This window comes from Schistocerca serialis, chromosome 6, assembly GCF_023864345.2.
Source record: "Schistocerca serialis cubense isolate TAMUIC-IGC-003099 chromosome 6, iqSchSeri2.2, whole genome shotgun sequence".
In the NCBI taxonomy this organism is placed as follows: domain Eukaryota; kingdom Metazoa; phylum Arthropoda; class Insecta; order Orthoptera; family Acrididae; genus Schistocerca; species Schistocerca serialis.
The window spans coordinates 402,878,362-402,898,154 of NC_064643.1; the positions used below are offsets into that span (position 1 = coordinate 402,878,362).

At 38.4% G+C, this 19,793-nt stretch overlaps 1 protein-coding gene across 2 annotated transcripts in view; it reads right to left on the reverse strand.

Moving 5' to 3' along the window:
- LOC126484020 (class E basic helix-loop-helix protein 23) overlaps positions 1 to 19,793 on the reverse strand; it is a 91,122-nt gene that overhangs the window by 22,977 nt on the left and 48,352 nt on the right. The window lies entirely within an intron of this gene.

A 19,793-nucleotide genomic window follows, 5' to 3' on the forward strand; every position in this document is an offset into this window, starting at 1 on the left:
GAACGGTAGAGAGACAGCTTGAAGGTGGTTCGTTGAACCCTCTGTCAAGCACTTTATTGTGAATAACAGAGTAATCATTTAGATGTAGATGTAGAACATTTAAATGATTTATATGGAAGATATCTGGAATTTAACAGTCAAGCAAACTGTGTGATGTACAAATGTAGGAAGGAAGAAAGTATCAGGATAAGGCAAGTAAAATCCAGACATTATAAACATCAAATTGGAATCTCTTCAAATTTGTTTATAAGACAGTTGGGTCATAGATAAATACAAACAATAATTAGTCTCATGTAATGCCTCCTGACATATCAGTGGATCAATCAATAAAAGTATGCATACGTCCAGTGGGGTCACCAATTGTGGCGTGAAGTGATATATCAACTGGTGCCAGATTTAAGGACTTGTCAAGGATCATCTTGGCTTCACTTGTCTTAATTGCTGATGTGCACTACATGCTTTCTGGTGGCTTTATTTATGATGATCTTGTGATAATTGGCTATTTTCTGGAGACTGATTTTTCAGTGTCCAAGAGCAATTCCTATTCTCTACCAAGCCCTTCTATATACCATGGCTTGATACTTGCCACTCAATTTCTTGCTAGTCTTTGAGGATGACTTTAGTAACTTGCCATTGAACAGTAGAGCTTTGACCTAGTCTGACTTACTTTTGTGATTTGAATTGCTCCCTGGACTGCTGTACTCTAATATGCTTAAGATGACTCTATCAAGCTTTCCACTTTTAGAAAAATGGAAACAAGTACTTTCTCACAATGCATCTATTCCAGTAAAGCATGAATCCTGAGTTTCTAAAATTGTGGCAACAGCAACAACAACTGCAGCCACAGCAACAGTTACAATAACAGTGGGAACTCCAGCAACAGCAGCTGTATGAATAGTAGTGGGATTTCCACCAACAAAAGCAGGAATTCCTGTTACAACTGTAAGAAAACCAACAACAGGCTGCAGGTGCAGTTTCCTCACCCATTCATTTGCTTTGACACAGAAAAGGAGAGATGAAAGATATATTTATGTCATTTTGTTCTTCACTGCAAGGCAAGTCAAGTAACTGACTGGAATGCTTGTGTGCGCTCTTACTGTTGTGTGGAAATGAACTGTATGAAGTGGTGCAAAAACTAGACAGACCCTTGAACCCCAGTGATTTGTGCTTTTCTGATGTTTATGGTTTCCTGTTTCTGATGTTTATGGTTTCCTGGCTGACTATTACGGTCACCAAATCCATGTAGTTATAACTAGGCTCAAGTTTAATCAATGTGCTAAGCAATGTTTAAGTCATACACAGCATGAGCTGCTTACTTGCAAGGTTTAGCATGCAAGTGTTGTTTTCTCTGTAAACAGTGTGGCACATCATATGTGGAATCCTTAATGCCTGATATAATTATACATCTTGCTCCTGATAAAGAAGTTAGTGTGAAGGCTTTAGCATCATCTGATCCAATCATGAGTGATGTGCCAAAAATTTCCGGAGCTCATGAAGTAACTGCATCAGCACAAGCTATGTCTCATGGTTCCTCTGTGTCAGCATTTTTTGTAGTATTAGTTGCTGTTGTGCTCTATGATCCAGTCAACATCATCATCCAATTTCCTGAGCACATGTTTGTCGGGTAGTCCGATTTAACAGTCATTGCAGTAGTTAACTATCTAACATCCTTGTCATTGGTAAATGCACAAAAAACAGAAGTGTTATGTGCACTGTCAGTGTTCCCCAAAATGAGCAGAAGGTAATACACCAATTTTCTCCCTGTCATTGTTAACGTGTCCCAGGAAAGTTCATGCTGTCAAATTGTGTCCAGATAGTGTCTCACAATATCAGTGGCATCACTGCCTTTCTGTGACACCATCTGTTTTGCTTGTCTCAGACCAGTCCATCTAGCCAGTGTAACCCTCGGCTGGCATGCGTCAATAACATCAGTCACCAGTGGGCTGCACACTGTCTTCCTGGTGCCTGTAGCAACAGGAGATGGGATGAAGAAGCCCATGTTGCAACTAGGGTAACAACAGGTTTTCATTTGGACACAGGTGTTGCTGTGTCTCTGATTTATGAGGACACATATGAGAACATTGGCTTACCACAGCTGAGGTTCCCTCAGTACAGAGTGATAACATACAATGACCAGTTGATTCTGCTGTGGGGTCAGATCATAGTCCGTGCTAAGTATAAAAAGGCAGCTTGGCAATTGACCCTGCGAGTAGTCAACTCTTGGATGACAACTAACATATTTGGCTAGACACTTGTGTGCTTTTTGGTTTTCAAATTAAGGGCCAAGTGAATACAGTTTCAATTGCAGTACCTTTCACAGAATTGATGTGTTATGTATGCAATATAACCAACTGTTTGAACCTACATTAGGTTGTACAATAGGGTTCCAGGCCCATGTATCCTTAAAGCTACAGGCAGTCCCTGTGTTTTGTAGGGCTTTTCCAGTGTCTTTCACCATGCATGAGCAAGATAAAACAGGACCAGATAAGTTGTGAAGTGTGGGAGTTATATTTCTAGTATTATCTAGCTAGTAGGCTATGCAGATAGTCATAGTTAAGAAACAAAGTGGGTCATTTAGAATTTGTGGTGATTTTAAGTCTAGTGTTAATGCTAAAGCAAATGTCGATCTATGTCCAGTTTCTTGGCTGGAGGAATTGTTGGAAAAATTGGCTGGGGGTCATTATTTTTCAGAGAGAGTTCTCATTGATAGCTCCTTTCAATCAATATGTCAATTGGGATATATTGTTCGAGAAGGTTGGGGTTGCAAGGGCTCCCTTGATATTTCTGAGATATCTTGAGCAACTGATTCAAAGTATCCTAAACTGTGTTAGTTATTTAGATGACTTGCTAATTACTGGGACCTTACGAGAACAGCAACAGTGCAACATTCAGATGATGTTTGTATGGCTCCAGGCCCATGGTCTACATTGTCACCTCAATAATTTAGTTTCTTTGAGCTAAGTGTCAAGTATCTCGGAAACATATTAAGAAAAGATGGCTCATGTCCACATAGGATTAAGTGGATGCAGTCACTAACTTACCAGCTCCTAAGAACCTCAAAGGACTAGTCGTTCCTTGACAAAGTAAATTTTTATGTGAAGTTCATTCCCAACATGGTCCAGATTTCCCAGCCACTTAATCAACTGTGTAAAAAAAGGTTTTAAATTTGCTTGATCAGAGGCATGCCAAAGGCTTTTGTTACATATTAAATACATGTTTCGAGCTGATAAATAAATAAATTTAAAAAATGCCTTAGTTTGGCCCCTAGCTTAGCAACATTCCATCCTGGCAAATGTTTAATGCTTGCCACTGATGTTTCATATTATGATATCAGAGCCATGCTGTCCCACAAACACTCTGACAGCACATAACTTCCCAATATATTTGCAACTAAAACATTAAATTTGGCACAGAGGAATTATTTGTAAACTGAGAAAAAGGTGATGCCTATCAATATGGTGTCAGGAAGTTTCAGAGGAATTATTTGTAAATTGAGAAAGAGGCAATGCCTATCAATATGCTGTAAGGAAGTTTTGTATGTATCTCTATGGTACCAAGTTCCACCTGATCTCCGATCTCGAGCCCCTTATTTTAATGTTCAGTCCCCATTTGAAACTTCCCAATAAGAAAGTGCAGCAGCTGCAACAGTGGGCATTATTCCTAAGTAACTATATCTAAAACATCCATTATCAGCCCACCATACAGCACACAAATGTTGATGCACTTTCTGGTATGGTCCGGATGCAGAGTTTGACATCCATGAAGTGCTATGTTTTGCCTTAGATGCAAACCAGTGACACACTGTTGAAGAATTCCTGACTATGGCATGCAAAGTAGCAGCAGCAACATGCTGTGATCTGTTACTCTGCTGTATGGTGGGGTTGGTCAGAACACCAGCATAAGAGCAACAACTGGAAATGGTGTACCTATTTTTCCTTACTGCACAGGCTTAAGGCCACTGAGTGTATTATTTAGTTAGCTAGATATGATTCTGAATGCTGGGTGGTAGTTTCTCCTGCTCTTTGGCTGCACATGCTGAAACTTCCCCACACTGACATTGGGGAATGTGCAGAATGAAGGCAATGGTGCGGCATCAAGTTTATTGGCATAGCCTTGATGCTGCCATGGAACCCAAAATCCAGAACTACCAGGCCTGCAGCCATAATCAGTCAGCCCCAGCACAATGTTTCGACTCTAAGCAGTGCCTTGATTACTGCTGCCAAAAGGCGCATGTTGATTTCACTGGACCATTCCAGGGAGCAATTTGGATGATGTGGCATGGGTGGCTATCATTACCACAGAAGCTACCATCTGTGCCCTATCCATCATGTTTGCAATAGAGGGTGCACCTTCCAACATGATTTCTGACAATGGCTTTCAATTCACAACATCAGCATTTCAGGATTTTTGTAAATGCAACAACACTGAACATCTGAGCACCGCTCGTTTTCATCCTGCAACCAATTTAGAATCCTTGCCTATGGTCAGGCCTTCAAGACACAGATGCACAACATAAAGATGGCACCCAACCATGGGAAAGCATTCACCAGCTTCCTCTTCACCTACTGATCCACCCCTGTAAATCGATGTAGTCCAGTTGAAATGACACATGGGTGCAGATCCTGCACATTCTTTGACCTGTTGTACCCAGCTCCATGACCCCACCACTTAAACACACAGCAGTATCATGGCATGGACCTCCATATCTGGCCTTGCACATTCAGTGAGGATCCTGGATGGACCAAAGGCTTTTTCATCAACACTAGGGGGTGGCCAGTCAGGAGCTCTATCAGTCATCAAAATCTGCAACAAGGCATCCCCCTTCCCCTCAGCCAGTATCTGGGCATGACTTAAATGCAACCACGTCAACGATAAGCCTGCCACCTACCACTATAATGTCTGCCCTCATGTTCAGTGTCAACAGGGTGTCAATAATGAGCAACAATGAAAGCCAACAGAGGTGGAGCCATGTCCACTCCCTAGGCCACTTTCAGCTCCCACCAATACCACTGACACACTCAGCACATAACCAACAGAGGTGGGTCCTTTTTACCTCAGGTGCCCATGGAGGCTGAATTGTTGTCTCCATCACCTCCGCAGTTGGAACCGATTCCCCTGCAGGCAATCCCAAGCTGCACTCTTGAACCCATTGATCAGTGATCCCACTGATTGCGCCAGCATCTGACGCAGCGAATCATGTCGACGTTTCATGAGAGCCTTTGCCAGGCTTCCAGCATCTCTCTCTCTCACCGTTCTTTGATGAAGGACTTTAATCTGGTTTAGTGCCTAGCAGAGATTTGGATTTCCTGCCCAGTATAAGTATGGATATGGAGAACAGGTCAGAGATACTCGGGCTACGTACTTGAGTCGCAGGTTGCTCCTATGTGAGGTACTGCCATGGCAAGCATGTCATGTGGGATCATCCACTGACATAAAATTGCCTGTAAATACCCTGGCCCAACACTTGTCAATCAGTCTCTTGCTAGTCTTTGAAGTCATTATTTATACACCATTGAACAGTACAGTTTTGACCTTACCAGATTTATTTTTGTGATTTGTATTGCTCCCTGGACTTTTGTATATGCTTAAAATGGCCTTGCTATGCTTTTGAAATGTTTAGAAATGTGGCAATGAGCACTTTCTCACTGCCCAACTATCCCTGTGAAGCATGGATTCTGAGTTTCTAAAATTGTGGCAACAGCAGTTGCAGATGCGACAGCAACAACGACTGCAGCAGCAGTAACAGCTATAAAAACAAAGGGAGCTACAGCAGCAGCAACAGCAACAGCAGCTGTACGAACACCAGTGGGACTTCCACCAGTAACCTTTCAAAAATTTCTGGAACAAACTATTGCAAATATTCCACAGCACATCAATTACCAATATGATGTAGTGGTGACAAGAAGAACTTAGGGCAAGGATATACTGAATATCTGGCAAGTATTTTCAGTTCTTTTGAAAACCACTTACTGTTGAACTTGTCAAAAAGCTCCTATTTCATCCTACTATTAAGCATATACAACAGCCAGGATTGTGTTAAACTGGTGTCATAGAATGCGGCAGTCATTTCCCATATTCCAGTTCCAAAGAACATAAATGATTTGCAGATTTTTAAGGGAAAGGTTGCATATTATGACTGATATGCCTCAATTTGTGACAATAACCCATCCACTGAATTAACTGTGGAGAAAAGGAATCCCTTTCCATTGAGAAAAAGAATCCCTTTCCAGTGGTCTGAGGATTGTCACCATACATTTCTTATGATGAAGCAATGCCTGCTCCACGCCTAACCTTGTATCGGTCTTATTTACCACTTGTGTTAGCCACAGATATGTCACCGAGATGTCTAGGAATGGCCTATCATGTTTTCCTTTAAGATGCTGACTACAGTACAAGAAAATTATTCACAGTTAGAGAAGGAGGCACTGGAAATTATATTTGGTACCCAGATGTTCTGCAGTTTCCTCTATGACAACAAATTTCAGTGGGTTACATATCATAAGCTGTTGTTGTCCATATTTGGCTTAAGTCAAAGTTGACAGGACAGACATTTCTGAGGTTATGATACTGGGCTCTTTTCTTATCAAATTACTTTTCTGATATTCTCCCTTGCTTCCTCATCATATTTATAAGTTTGTCGGTCTCCTTGCGGAGAGTGGTTTCTACTTTTATTAAAGTGATTCCTGTAGGTATTTCATGGGTTCCTAGCACTTTGTAATTTTATTGACACTTGACTAGCTTCAATACTCCCAGTTACTTGGGTTCTTCCATCTTTCGTCCAGCAGTATAAAAGGGTGGTGTCTCATTCCCAGTGGGATTACGTTCTGAAATTTCATTAAAATATTCTTGCCATCCAGCCAGACTACCTTGTTTAACTGTCAGCAAATTTCTCTCTTTAGTCTTACACACTGTTACTTTAGGTCCATATTCATGAGTTTCTGCTTTAATTTTCTTATAAAATTTCCTGTTTCATTCCTACAGTAATGTTCTTCCATCTCTACCTTTCTCTCCTTTCATTGTGTATTAGTCTGCCTCCATAACTGAGTGGCCAGTGCACTGACTGCCATGCACCGGGCCCACATTTAACTCCCAGCCACGTCAGAGATTTTATATGCTCATGGATTGGGTGTTGTGGCATCTTCATCTTGCATTTGGTGGCCAAACAACCCTAGATGGGGCTCCTGGCCAATAATGCCATATGATCATTTCTGTTCTGTTCTTTTTTTTTTTTTTTCATTGTATATTGCTGTCCCATTACCTGTCTGCTGTATTCATCATCATACCAGTCTTCATTTCTGAATTTGCTTGATTCCCTCATTATTTCATGTGTCATTACCAGAATACCATTTTAACAGAGTTCCTTCTGTATCTAAAATGGCATGCTCTACTGAGAAACCATTACATAATTTCCGAAACTCAAACCTATCAGAATTAAACAAGAAAAATTACCCTTTTGGAATATTATATAATCCTGACACAAGCCCTTTGATTGTGCAGGCAGTAAAATTCTCCTATGGAAACTAAAATTATATGATTTTAATGCTTTCTCCTCGAATGGATGGAGTCATCTTTTCACAATAGAAAATAGAGAGTCGCATTAGCACATGATATGACATGAATAAGATTAAGTTCAGAATGGGGAGACATTAAATACTGGACTCTGCAAGCCTACATAAATGATTTATCTGGGACATTAGAGGACTTTTAAAATATGACCATGTTTACTGATGAGACAAGTATGTCGATAAAGTTCTCAAACACACCCATACCAGACACAGCTATGACAATAATAAAACAAGCTTATGACTGGTTAACATCTACCAAACTAACTCATAATCTTATAAAAATCTTACCATGCAATTCCAAACAAATCAAAATGACCTACAGCTACCAGAAGTAGAGATTAGTGAGCATAGAACACTGGTGGTGCAGAAAAAAAGAGGAGAGGCGAAAATGGCCCAGAATTCTTCTGGTAAAGTAGGTTAAGTTTTCAAAATGAAGATTCAATTTATATGAAATGGAAAGTTTACAGCAATGTGTGTTTTCATTTGTGACAATGAGACATTGACTTCACGTGGAATTCATTCAAAACCTGTGGTTTTCTCAGTGGATAAAAGAACCTTTTTAGGAACCTTGCCATTATCACTTGAGTGTGCTGCAGTCAGCTGCAGTAATGACAGGTCTAGAACAGAAGCCTGTATTAAAGTGATGCTTTACAAATCAGTGAAGAGATCTAGCACATGTTGCAAGTTCAATCACTTCAGTCTTGCTGACTCCCGTATTTTCACTCCTTTGGAGACTGAGTGATAGAGTATTCAGACAACCCAAGAAGTTCCAACTCAGTCTGACAGTACAGGGAATAAGGTGCAAGCTAAGTGTTTGGAAGAAAAATTTTAAAAACCAAAGAAGTAGCAGTGATAGGAAGAGTATGTCAGCATTGGTTCAGAGCTCTTTGCGAACTGATCACCAGGTAAATATTATTTTTAAGCCAGGTTCAGGACTCAATGACATCACCTTTGACTTAGCCTCCTCGGCCAAGGATCTTGGAAAAAAAGATGATGTAATAATAGTAGGGGGGTGCAAGTAATGGTGTAACAGTTTAGACTAATTTATTACCCCACACATCACTCTTTTGTTTACAGTTCCATTCTTATTGCAACATTGCCACTTTGGCTTTCTGTATTATTGGTACCGACTGTGCTTCTGCATTGTGCAAGCACATGCTAAGCAGCAACCATTATTTCCATAGGTACAATCCAGTTGAGGTTGAAATCTACTCTATGAAAATATAAATGATACTTTTCTTATTTGTCATCATAAAGTGGTTTTCTTTGTTTTAGACAGAATGGAGCAACATTTGAAGGATGATCAGATTTTGGAGTTATTGTTAGCTAGTGAAGATTCTGATTCATTGGATACACCAGATTCTTTTCAAGTTGTGGCCAAGTCTAGTGACTACAAAACAGAAATATCTGATCACGAAACTGATGATGAAATACAGGACAATGAAGAGGCAGAGGAAGAGAATGTTCATTGAGAAAACCAAGAAATAGTAAGACAGTCTGGGTATCTTTATGGAAAAACCATTATAAATAAGAATAGCAAGATAGTGCATCAAGATGTATAAAAATTTTTGGCATAGCACTGACCAAAGCAAATATCAAAGAGAGGAAAATGAATTCCAAGATTTTTTCTAGGGACACACAGATGAAAAAGAATAATGGCCTTTGCAAAAAATTTGAAAATGACAGCAGAGTTGACATATCTGTGGTGCAAGTTGAGGCTGGACCGAGTCAGCTAAAAAGTCATAAATGTCATATGTATGTGCACACATTAAAGACACAACAGCTACCAGAACATGTTCTAAATGTCAAAAATATGTTTTCCATTGACAAAAATGTATGTCTTAAGGATACAGGGTACTTTTCTGGCTCAATATTACGTAAAAATCAACACTTATTTCTTTCAGGCACTGTTTATAATGTATGTGTTTTACAGGTTTTTTGTTGATATCAGGTACTGCAGCACACTTTTTAAACAAATTAGAAGTATTTTGAATATTTTGGAACCTGCTTAGGGTTATTACAAAAATTACAAAGAAATTGATGCAATTTTTTTCCCAAAATGCTTCCTCAAATTGAGGTACCATTTAATCAAATGTTATACATTTGAAGGAGACCAAATTTTTATCAGATATGCATGACATGATGGCTGAGGTACTAGACCTATTTAATTCCACATATTATGTGTATTACAAGAATAAAAAATATTGCATCTTAAATGTTAATTTTTATAATTTATTTCCTAATAAAAACGTTATTTTTTCTATAATTTACTTGATTCTGCAGTAAAGATTAGGTCTACTACATAAGTATGGACTATTGCAAGTTACAGAAAAAAATCAGAGCAATGCTTTATAAACTTTAGGAAATATTTGAACCCTGAGGTTAGGTTAGGTTACGTTGGGTTAGGTTTCGGAAAAATACAACTAGCAGGAAATTGTGAATGAGGATATGAGTCCAATTAAGCTGTGCCTCAGAACATTCCTAAAGCTTAGTCTTCATCTTGAAGCATTTCGTCATCTTCAAGCTTCCTCTTGACATTCCTTTTAGCACATCTTGCTTCTTTTGTAACTTGAAGAGCGAATCTTTCAGCTTCATGCACCCATTACTGAAACATATCACTGCATCTAGTACACAAACTTTAATTGCATTTAGTCCTACAAAAATGTTCTTGGGTAATCTTTCCCATATGCAATGGTTGAAACTTTCATTTGTATTCTGAGAGCCCCCATGAAGACACTTACTAAGAAAATTCATTCATAACAGGCTCAGGAAGAGAATGCTTATAATGGTATATTTGACCACTTTCTTTTGCTTTTTGGTAAACACACCAAAAATCTCCTCCTTTACGGCCAAGTCCGTGAACAGGATGGTCATCTGTGGACAACATATGAAAGTAGGTAGCCCATACAGATTTTCTCATTGCTGTAACATCATTCAGAGGTGCAGTTCATCTAATGGCCAGTCTGTAATAATGCTGAAGGAGGTCTATTTCAGTTTCTGTCAAACTGCCTCGGCCAGACAGAGATTTTCTATCAGATAGACCAATGTCCCTGGTGCCTCTAATATTTACAGTTTCTTCTACTGCACGTTTCATAGATGCTTTATACACAACTGTCAAGGCACCTAAAAGTATTTTTATGTTCTTACTGAACTACTGGGAGGAGGAGGAAGGTCCATCAAACAACAAAACGTTTGAGCAGCCCCTTTTCCTTTTCCTATTGCATGCACTGCATAGACTAACTTCAAATTCACATCATATGAATTATGCACAATGTTCCAAGTCATTTTTGAGGTAGATTTATTGCAGGATCTACACAGAACAACTAATTTTGACGCTAAACCCTTCCTGCTACTTTGTTGTTCAGTTATTTCCAGACAGCCTACACCATCCCATTGTTTACATTTCGCCACTTCCTTTATCAAAGAAGATAAGATGCCCACATCATCAACAACAAATCCACTACAAACAGTGTCACTCTTAGCACAAAAATTGAATAACTAGGTGGTGTGCCATGTGGGAGTTTCTTCCCTGAAGAACTGATACATAGGTCACTTTCAACAGTGTGGCTTGCTTGATTTGTGAACTGGTGACCATGGAATTTACTTTTATTGAATTTCTTGGTGAGTGGCATACTTCATATTTATTGCACACTAAAGGATACGTACTTCCACAAATATATGTAACACTTGGGCTACAAACATTCAGTAACACGTGAACAAACTGTTTCAGTGTAACAAAAGTAAATACAAGCAAAGATAATCATTTAAAGACTCTAAAAACCTGCACTGTTACCAACATATACAATGTATCATATGTATAATTGCTGGAAACACAAAGTTCACAGTTCTTTTCGAAATAATACTGGTTTTTGTAACAGAAATAAAGGGGACATGGCGGCATACATGACCGTAACTTTAAAATCTGGCATATATAGGTCATTTTTCATTTGAAACACTATAATATATATATCAATGTAATCAGGAAAGACTATAGAATTTAATAAAGTCATAAAAAATTTTCGATTTTTCAACCATTTATAAGTACCCTGTATCCTTAACTGTGATGAATGAAAATAAGTGCTTGGATGATTTGTCATTTTTACTGAAAGTCATTGTTTGTTTTTTCTTTATAGTTTACTTAACTGATAACTATCTGATCTCAAAACATGCTTCTGAACATTGTTGAAGAAGATTTTCATACTTAAGTTAGTTCCAAAAACCCCGTTTAAGAAGCCAATGTTAATGTAAGAGCCTTAATTGTTGGTAAGATCATATCTTCTTTTCTTCATATAGAGTGATTTTTCATAAATAGAAGCTTTTCTTTTATTGATCCCTTAACCAGCAGTTTATGGAAAAGCAGAAGTTAATAAGTTGGTTGGTGACTTTTTTTGTTTTTTTTTGTCAGAAACTTCACCATGACCTTAATAATGTCAGTCTAAATAGTGAGAGTAGTTAAGGGTTAATTATATAGTTGAGGATTGCATGAGGCACATGAGGCAGATGAAAATACTCCTCACATTAAAATGAACATTGTCAGTTTTGAATGGAATGATAAGATTTGGGTGGTGCATGGGATGTGTTAATTCAGAACTTGGATTAAGCTTTATTTTTAATTTACTCAATCAAATTTAGACAGCATAAGTGTGAATAGCACCAAGCAATATAGGGATAATGCATTGCTAATACAGTGTATAGATTAGGTTTCTAAGATTTCTTTGTCTTTTGCTAATGTATACCTTGACTTATTCCATGCCCCATAAAGTTCTCATGGTTGATGTGATCTACAGAGCATGATGAATGAATGAATTGGGATTATTACACTTATTACACATTTACTCTCTAGTGATATTTTTAGTTAACAATAAGAGTGAATTTAGGATGAACTGTGAAACTCAAAATCACAGCAATAGAAGTAAAAATAGTTCCCATCTAGATTGCATATGGTTCTGAATGGATTTTTATATTCTGCTACAGAAGTCGATTGCCAGTTGCTGACAGGCATCTGATAGCAAGTTGTTAACCCCCAGATATTCAAAAACAAAGCACAAGAGTACTTTATCGCTCAGTCATTCTATAATTTATCACACTATTTAGGTGTTACAACCATGTGTGGGTCTTAGCCTCTTCAACAAGTTTCCTCCACTATGCCCCCTCCAGCACAGTTCTCTACTGTTCTCAAACTCTGAGAGATTTTATATCTTCTTCCACATTGTCTATCCCCTTCTTTTGTGGCCTTCCACTCTGTCTTCTTCCAGTTGGCTTCTATTCAAAAACCTATTTAGTTGTTTATCCAGCACCCATCCTAAGGACTTGTTCAAGCCAAGCTGTTCTCTTATTTCTTATCATTCTTACAATGTCAGCTCCTTGTATGAGGTGATCCACCTCAGTGTTCATTCTCGATCTCCAGAAACCATTGTTATCCAGAACTGTACCATAGATCTTGTGCAGAACCCTGCATTCAGGTATCTTGAGGTGCTGCTGATCAGCATGTTTCATATCTGTAGGTTACAACTGGCCCAACCATTAGCTCATAAATTTGAAGTTTCTGCTAGCTATTAATATTAGATCCCATGTAGTCAAAGTTCTGCACACGTTCAAGACTGATACCAGCTGCTTATAGTTTATCCAAGTTATTATTTTCCTTCCTGGTGATATTCACACTTTTAGTCCTCTTCTCATTAATAGCAAGGCCTCTAGGTAGGATGGCTTCTTTCAACTCACCTATTTTCTCTCTAGGGAAACTTTTCTTCTACTACAAGTTACTGCATCATCAGCATATGCACATATCTGGGCTGATTTTGCATGTATGTAACCAGATATTTGAAGCTTTTGATGGCTGCTTCAAGAGTTAGACTAAAAAACATTGTAAAGAGGGCTGTCTTGACTTCTTTACTAATGCTAATTTACTGAGTTCTCCATCCATTTGCACTGCAGCCTTGCAGCCAGCCGATGTTGCTCAGTTAAGTGAAACATACTTAGATGGTATACCAAGCAGTAGCAAATCATCCAGCATTTCTTCCAAATCAAGACTATCTATAGCCTGGTTGAAGTCTACATAGAGGTTATGAAGCTTAATATTATGCTCAAATGCCTTTTCATGTATTTGCCTCAGCACAAATATCTGATCTGTTGTTGACCTATTAGGCCTTTCAGAAGCATGTTTGATAAGGCTACGTGATGAAACAAACGTAATAAAAGTATGAGGGTTGCACAGTTTGCTTCTGTGAATAAGTTAAAAGACAGTAAGCACCTGTTTCCCAAGGAAAATATCTACAAAGGAACTGGAAAAAAGCAGGAACAAATGAAGCAAACCAAACAGACCATATTCCGTTAATGAAGACGTGGGCATCTCGTATGTAAAATGTGCACATTTTTGGTTTGCTCCTTAGAAAAGGAGCTTGCTGCAATTCTGACCATTATCTAGTAGGAGCCAAAATGAGGCAGAAACTTGCTATGGCTGCCAAAGGGAGTAGTACCAGAATAAAGACATGGAATTGTAGAACAACTGAAAGATAGGTCTACTGTTCAAAGACTGTTAGAACTGATCGTGACTGGAGTTACAAATGAAAGACGGTGAACTATTAAAATTACCATTCTGACAATAGCATATGAAATACTGGGGAAAACAAGCAGATTAAGATACAAAGGCTAGTATGATGATTAATGCAGACAGGCAGTGGAAGAGAAAAATGGAAGCAAGACTGGAATGCTTAAACTGAAAGACTAGATCAAATCAGGCATTATACAGGGTGAGTCACTAACTATTGCCACCAAGAATAACTCCAAAAGTATGATAGGAGCTGAAAAGTTTGGGGGACAAAAGGTGCATGGGACAATGGGGGCCATAGTATGATGTTGGTTTTTTGTTGCTAGGTGGGGTCGCTTCAGACATATGAAGGTCAACTTTTTTTTTTTTTTTTTTTAAATGAGATGCTATAGTTTGGTATTTATTTTTTGATAGCAGCTATCCAGACAAATCCAATGATGTGTACCAGTAAGGTCTTTGAAGGTCAACAAAGGTCAAAAAGGTGGCATGAATGTCCATTTACAGAAGGTGTTCGAAGTGATGACCATTGGTATCAACGCAGTGCTGCAATCTTTTTATAATGGATTGAGTTGTATTCCTTATCACATCGGCACTTATCGAAGCACATGCTCTGACAATTTTCTCTTCATATCTTCAGGTGTAGTTGGAACGTCTTTATAAACAATGTCTTTTACGAATCCCCACAAGAAAAAAATCCAGAAGCATCAAGTCTGGCGAACAAGCCGGCCATGACACATCTCCTCTGTGTCCAATCCAATGATTTGGGAATTGTCTCAACAACTAATTTCTAGCCATCACGAAAAATGTGCTGGATACCCATCGTGTCGATACCACATTCTGTTCCTTGTTCCTAAAGGTATTTCTTCCAATAACAAACCTAATGCTTCTTGCAGGAATGTGGTGTACTTCTTACCATTAAGATTTCCTTCAATGAAATAGGGGTCTATTATTCTGTCCTCCAGAATCCCACATCATACATTCACCGACCATGGTTTTTGGTGTGCAACTTGCCACAGCCAACATGGATTTTCAGTTGCCCAATAATGCATGCTATGCAAATTAACATTTCCCTGGTTCATGAATGTAGCCTCGTCAGTAAATAAAATCAAATTAATAAATGTGTCATTCCTCTGAATCTTAAGTTGAGCCCATCAGCAGAATTCAATGTGATGCATACAATCTGTACCAATTAATTCTTGGTGGAGACTGATATGGTAAGGATGATATTTATGGTGATGCAGAACATGAACAACACTGCTCTGGTTCACGCCAGATTCCCTTGCGATTTGACGTGAACTAACACAAGGAGCTCGAACCACAGTGGCAAGAGTACCAACTTCTATTTCCTCATTAGTAACTTTCCTTTGCCGGATATGTTAAAGCTCCAATTGTTCTCAATTTATCATACACATATTTAAATGTATGACATGTAGAGTGAGTACATTGAGGATATCTTTCAGCATATATGAGAAGGATATTGACTTGTTCTTTGAAAGAATACTTTGTGCACATTTTCTCGATTCAATGATACTAGTCTTACCATTCCTATTAGTGTTGTATTGCAAAACCATTGAATGACGTTTACATGTCAATGGCATGTGAGATGGATATGCTGTATTCAGTGAATATTTACTATTTGCACAATATATTTACTATATTTAGTATTTGCACTATATATGAGAGAGAACTGTCAGAGCATGTGCTTTGATAAGTGCTGAAGTGATAAGATTGCCACTCAATCCATGAAAGAAGATTGCAGCACTGCATTGATAACAATGGTCATCACTTTGAACACTTTCTGTAAATGGATGTTCATCCCACCTTTTTGACCTTTGTTGACCTTCAAAGACCTTACACATAATTGGATTTGTCTCGATAGCTGCTATCAGAAAATAAGTACCAAACTATAGCATCCCATTTAAAAAACAAAGCCCACCTTTTATCTCTGACATGACCTCACCTAGCAACAAAAACACCAATGCCATATTATGGCCCCCCATTGTCCCACGCAACATTTGTCCCACAAACTTTTCAGCAACTATCATACTTCCAGTGTTATTCTAGATAGCAATAGGTAGTGACTCACCTTGTATCATGAAAAGAGTACAGAGGCAGCAAGCATATGCAGGAGAAAAAAAGGGAAGCATAAGGATAAAGATAGAAGAGCTGAAAGATCACTATCAAAGGAATGAGAGCAGAATGTTTTATAAGAAAGTTAAAGAAGGAACTCAAGAATACAGACTGAAAATAAAAGCATGTAAGGACAAAGAGTAGAATTTTCTGACAATAAGCAAGATGTTCTGGATAGGTGGAGAGCATAATTCAAGGGGATTCTGGAAGGGAATTCTACCAGGTGTGTGCAGCCACTCTGCTGCACTGCAGATCCAAAGATAGAAGAGTCCATATTGGAGGAGATACAGAAAGTTGTGCGCTGTCTAAAAAACTATAAAGCACCAGAAATGATGGACTAACAGCAGAATTGTTGAAAAATGAGTGAATTGGTCTCCATAAGCGAATACACAAATTTATCAAATTAATATGGGATCAGAGATGAATCCCAGACCTTATGGGTAATCCAACTGATCCATAAGAAATGAGACAACACTTCTTGCTGAATTACCAAGGAATTAACCTGTTGAATCTAACTTATAAGGTTTTCTCTAGTATTATCAATAATAGGCTAGTTCCATATGCAGGAGAGATTCTGGAGGAATATCAGCATGGATTTTGGCCTAGTAGATCAACGCTATTTAAAACTCATCAGTGGAAATTCTGGTTACAACTAATGTTCTAATTAAACAGGTTTCTAGCTTTTCCATTATTAGCTATAGTTGTCTTTGCAGTCAGTGGTTTCATGAATGCTTTACATGAATGTGACACATGAAGTAATAGATAAAAATGGCAGCTGTGTAGTTTTGGTGGAGGAACAGTGTCTCTTGTCTGAAGTAACCGCTTTACAGAAGTAGACTACAGTGGCAGCTTCTCCCTGTTCTGCAGACTTGACTCATTGTACAGCCTTGAATAATCTCTTTCATAATGGAATTAATACAACGTGATGTGAATAAATGAATGACTGAGATGTAGGTATGGAATTACTAGGCATGTCAGGAAAACAAACAAGAGAGCAAGAGATAATTGCAATGAAAATGAAGTACAAGCAGGCAGGATAACTAAACAGGAAAGTAGATGGAAGATGGACCTAGAACGTTTGAGAAGGTGACCTAGTGGAAAGAGGAAGATGACATTAAGCAGCATGCAGCAGCAGCATGAATGCATACTGCTGAAAACCTTTATCTAGGGAAAAACGTAGAGGAAGCCTTTACACAGAAGTGGATGTCAAATGGCATATAACCAACATAGAGACAGATTGAGAGGCCAGCACTTACCTCCAGGAGACGAAAATTCTGCTACTGGTGATAAAAATTTTCAAAATAGAAAATAGTAATTCTATATGCATGTCTTTTCAGCTATAGTAAGATTTTGTCCTCCTAAAAGTAAGTACCATACAACTCAGCCCCCTTATTATTTTAGCTATACAGCATCACAACCAAGCACATAGATCACACAAAACATATCAGTGAAAGCATGAGAAATTTCTCTAAGATGTGAATAAAAAGCAAATAAGAATAATGCTGTAGAAAGTTGTCAGAAGGGCAATGGAGACTTTTAATCACATTTTGTCTCCTATGTACTCGTAACTTAAGCAAACACGGAATATGAAAATTACATTATGAGATGAAGAATGAAATACATAACACATGTTGTGCATGAGAATATCCTAGGATTAGCAGAAAGAACAAAATAAAATATCACAGATAAGCAATTCTCGTGACTTAAATACATTATCATGTGAGTGGATTCTTCCAAATTTTAAATAAAATCAGGGTGTTTCTAAAAATATATTGGATTAAATTTAGACAAAATGTTTCATAGGGCATATGTTCCGCAGCGTGTCAGTAATTGTGAGGTATGGGTGCCGTAAAAATGTGGCACAGATATCCCTATTGCAACATACTGCAGTGACAGATTTTCTGTAACAACACCTGTACAACCTCATATGAAGTACAAAAAATGTGCCCCTGCAGTGTACCTCATCATTTGGTTCACAGCGGATGAGATCTTAGTCAACTTCAGTTTGAGTGTAATTTGCTTTTTTTAACTACACCTATCAAAGACAATACTGGTTCCCATGAGCTCACTGAAGTTAAGCACTGGCAGGCTTGGCTAGCACTCGGATGGGTCACCATCTGGGTCTGCTGAGTGCTGTTGGCAAGCAGGGTGTACTCAGCCCTTGTGAAACCAACTGAGGGGCTACTTGATTGAGAACTACTGCCGCCAGTCACGAAAACTGACAACGGCTGGGAGAGTGGTGTGCTGACCACATTCCCCTCTGTATCTGCATCTGGTGATGCCTAAGGGTTGAGGGTGACATGGTGGCCATTCAGTATCATTGGGCGTGCAAGGCCTTTTCAGACAGTGTTTGTTTGTTTTTATACAAGACAATGGGACCCAGAACTGAAATCTCATGCATTTATGTGTTTAGTCTCCTTATATTAACTTACAGGGTGTCTGGTTATGGAGTCACACAAAAAAATTAATGACATGAATGATCTGAAAAAGTTATGTTAATACCTGTAGAGCTGTTCAAGTGGATATGGGTATCATCAACCTGCACCAATTATAAAAGCATGTTTTAATGCAGAGTGAAGATTTTGTGATTTTGTTTATTAATATGGAATTAAAGCAAAGATCAATATTGAGGTTAACTTTATAGCTATTATTCATCATAGTTCTGGTCAAAGAAAACCATCATAATGACCAGGAGAGCGGTGTGCTGACCACACGTCCCTCCTATCTGCATCCTCATCTGAGGATGATACGGTGGTCGGATGGTCCCGTTGGACCACTTGTGGCCTGAAGACGGAGTGAGTGCTATTAGTCATAGTTTCATTGAAGTTGCTTTTGCACTCCATTATTAAAATAAGCCAGTTCCAAAAGGACTAGTCTGATAAAGAATCTGTACAGTGGTGATTCTTGGCAATACTTCGCATACATGAAACATTGCCAACACTCACATCAAGCATAAAAATGTTAGGACTGACTGTGACTTTGAGCAGAACCCTTTGACTCTGTATGCCACATATGAAAATACCAAACAGGTAATTACATTGAAGAGAAAAAACTTCCATGAACACATACATGAGTTGTGTAAATATTTTTCCCAGAAACTAAGGTGTGGGGTTTTGTGTATGTGCTTGTGGGAACACTGTATACCAACACAGATGAAAGTTTCAGATTTACAAATTGCACCAGCCATCCAAAAAATTATGAGACAGGTTTTATTCCTTGTGTATAAGTGATGTCACCATAGTAACTGTGGTGGCAGCTCTAACTAACAACTGTAAATAACAGATGTGCATTTGACTATTCAGTTTTTAAGTACACGTTGTGTGTTCATATTATGTCAACATTGCTGTATCACAAATCACAATGGAATAACACATCTAAATCAAGTGTTCAAGGCATTCTCCAGAATGTTTTGAAATAGAAGAAAGTGTGTGTACAAAGTTTGTCCTGCACTCCTTGACTCCTGAACAAAAACAGTGTTGCATTGACACCTACTGTGACTGACTGCAATGCAAAAAGCAGACAATTTTTTCTATAAAAAATCATCATGGGTG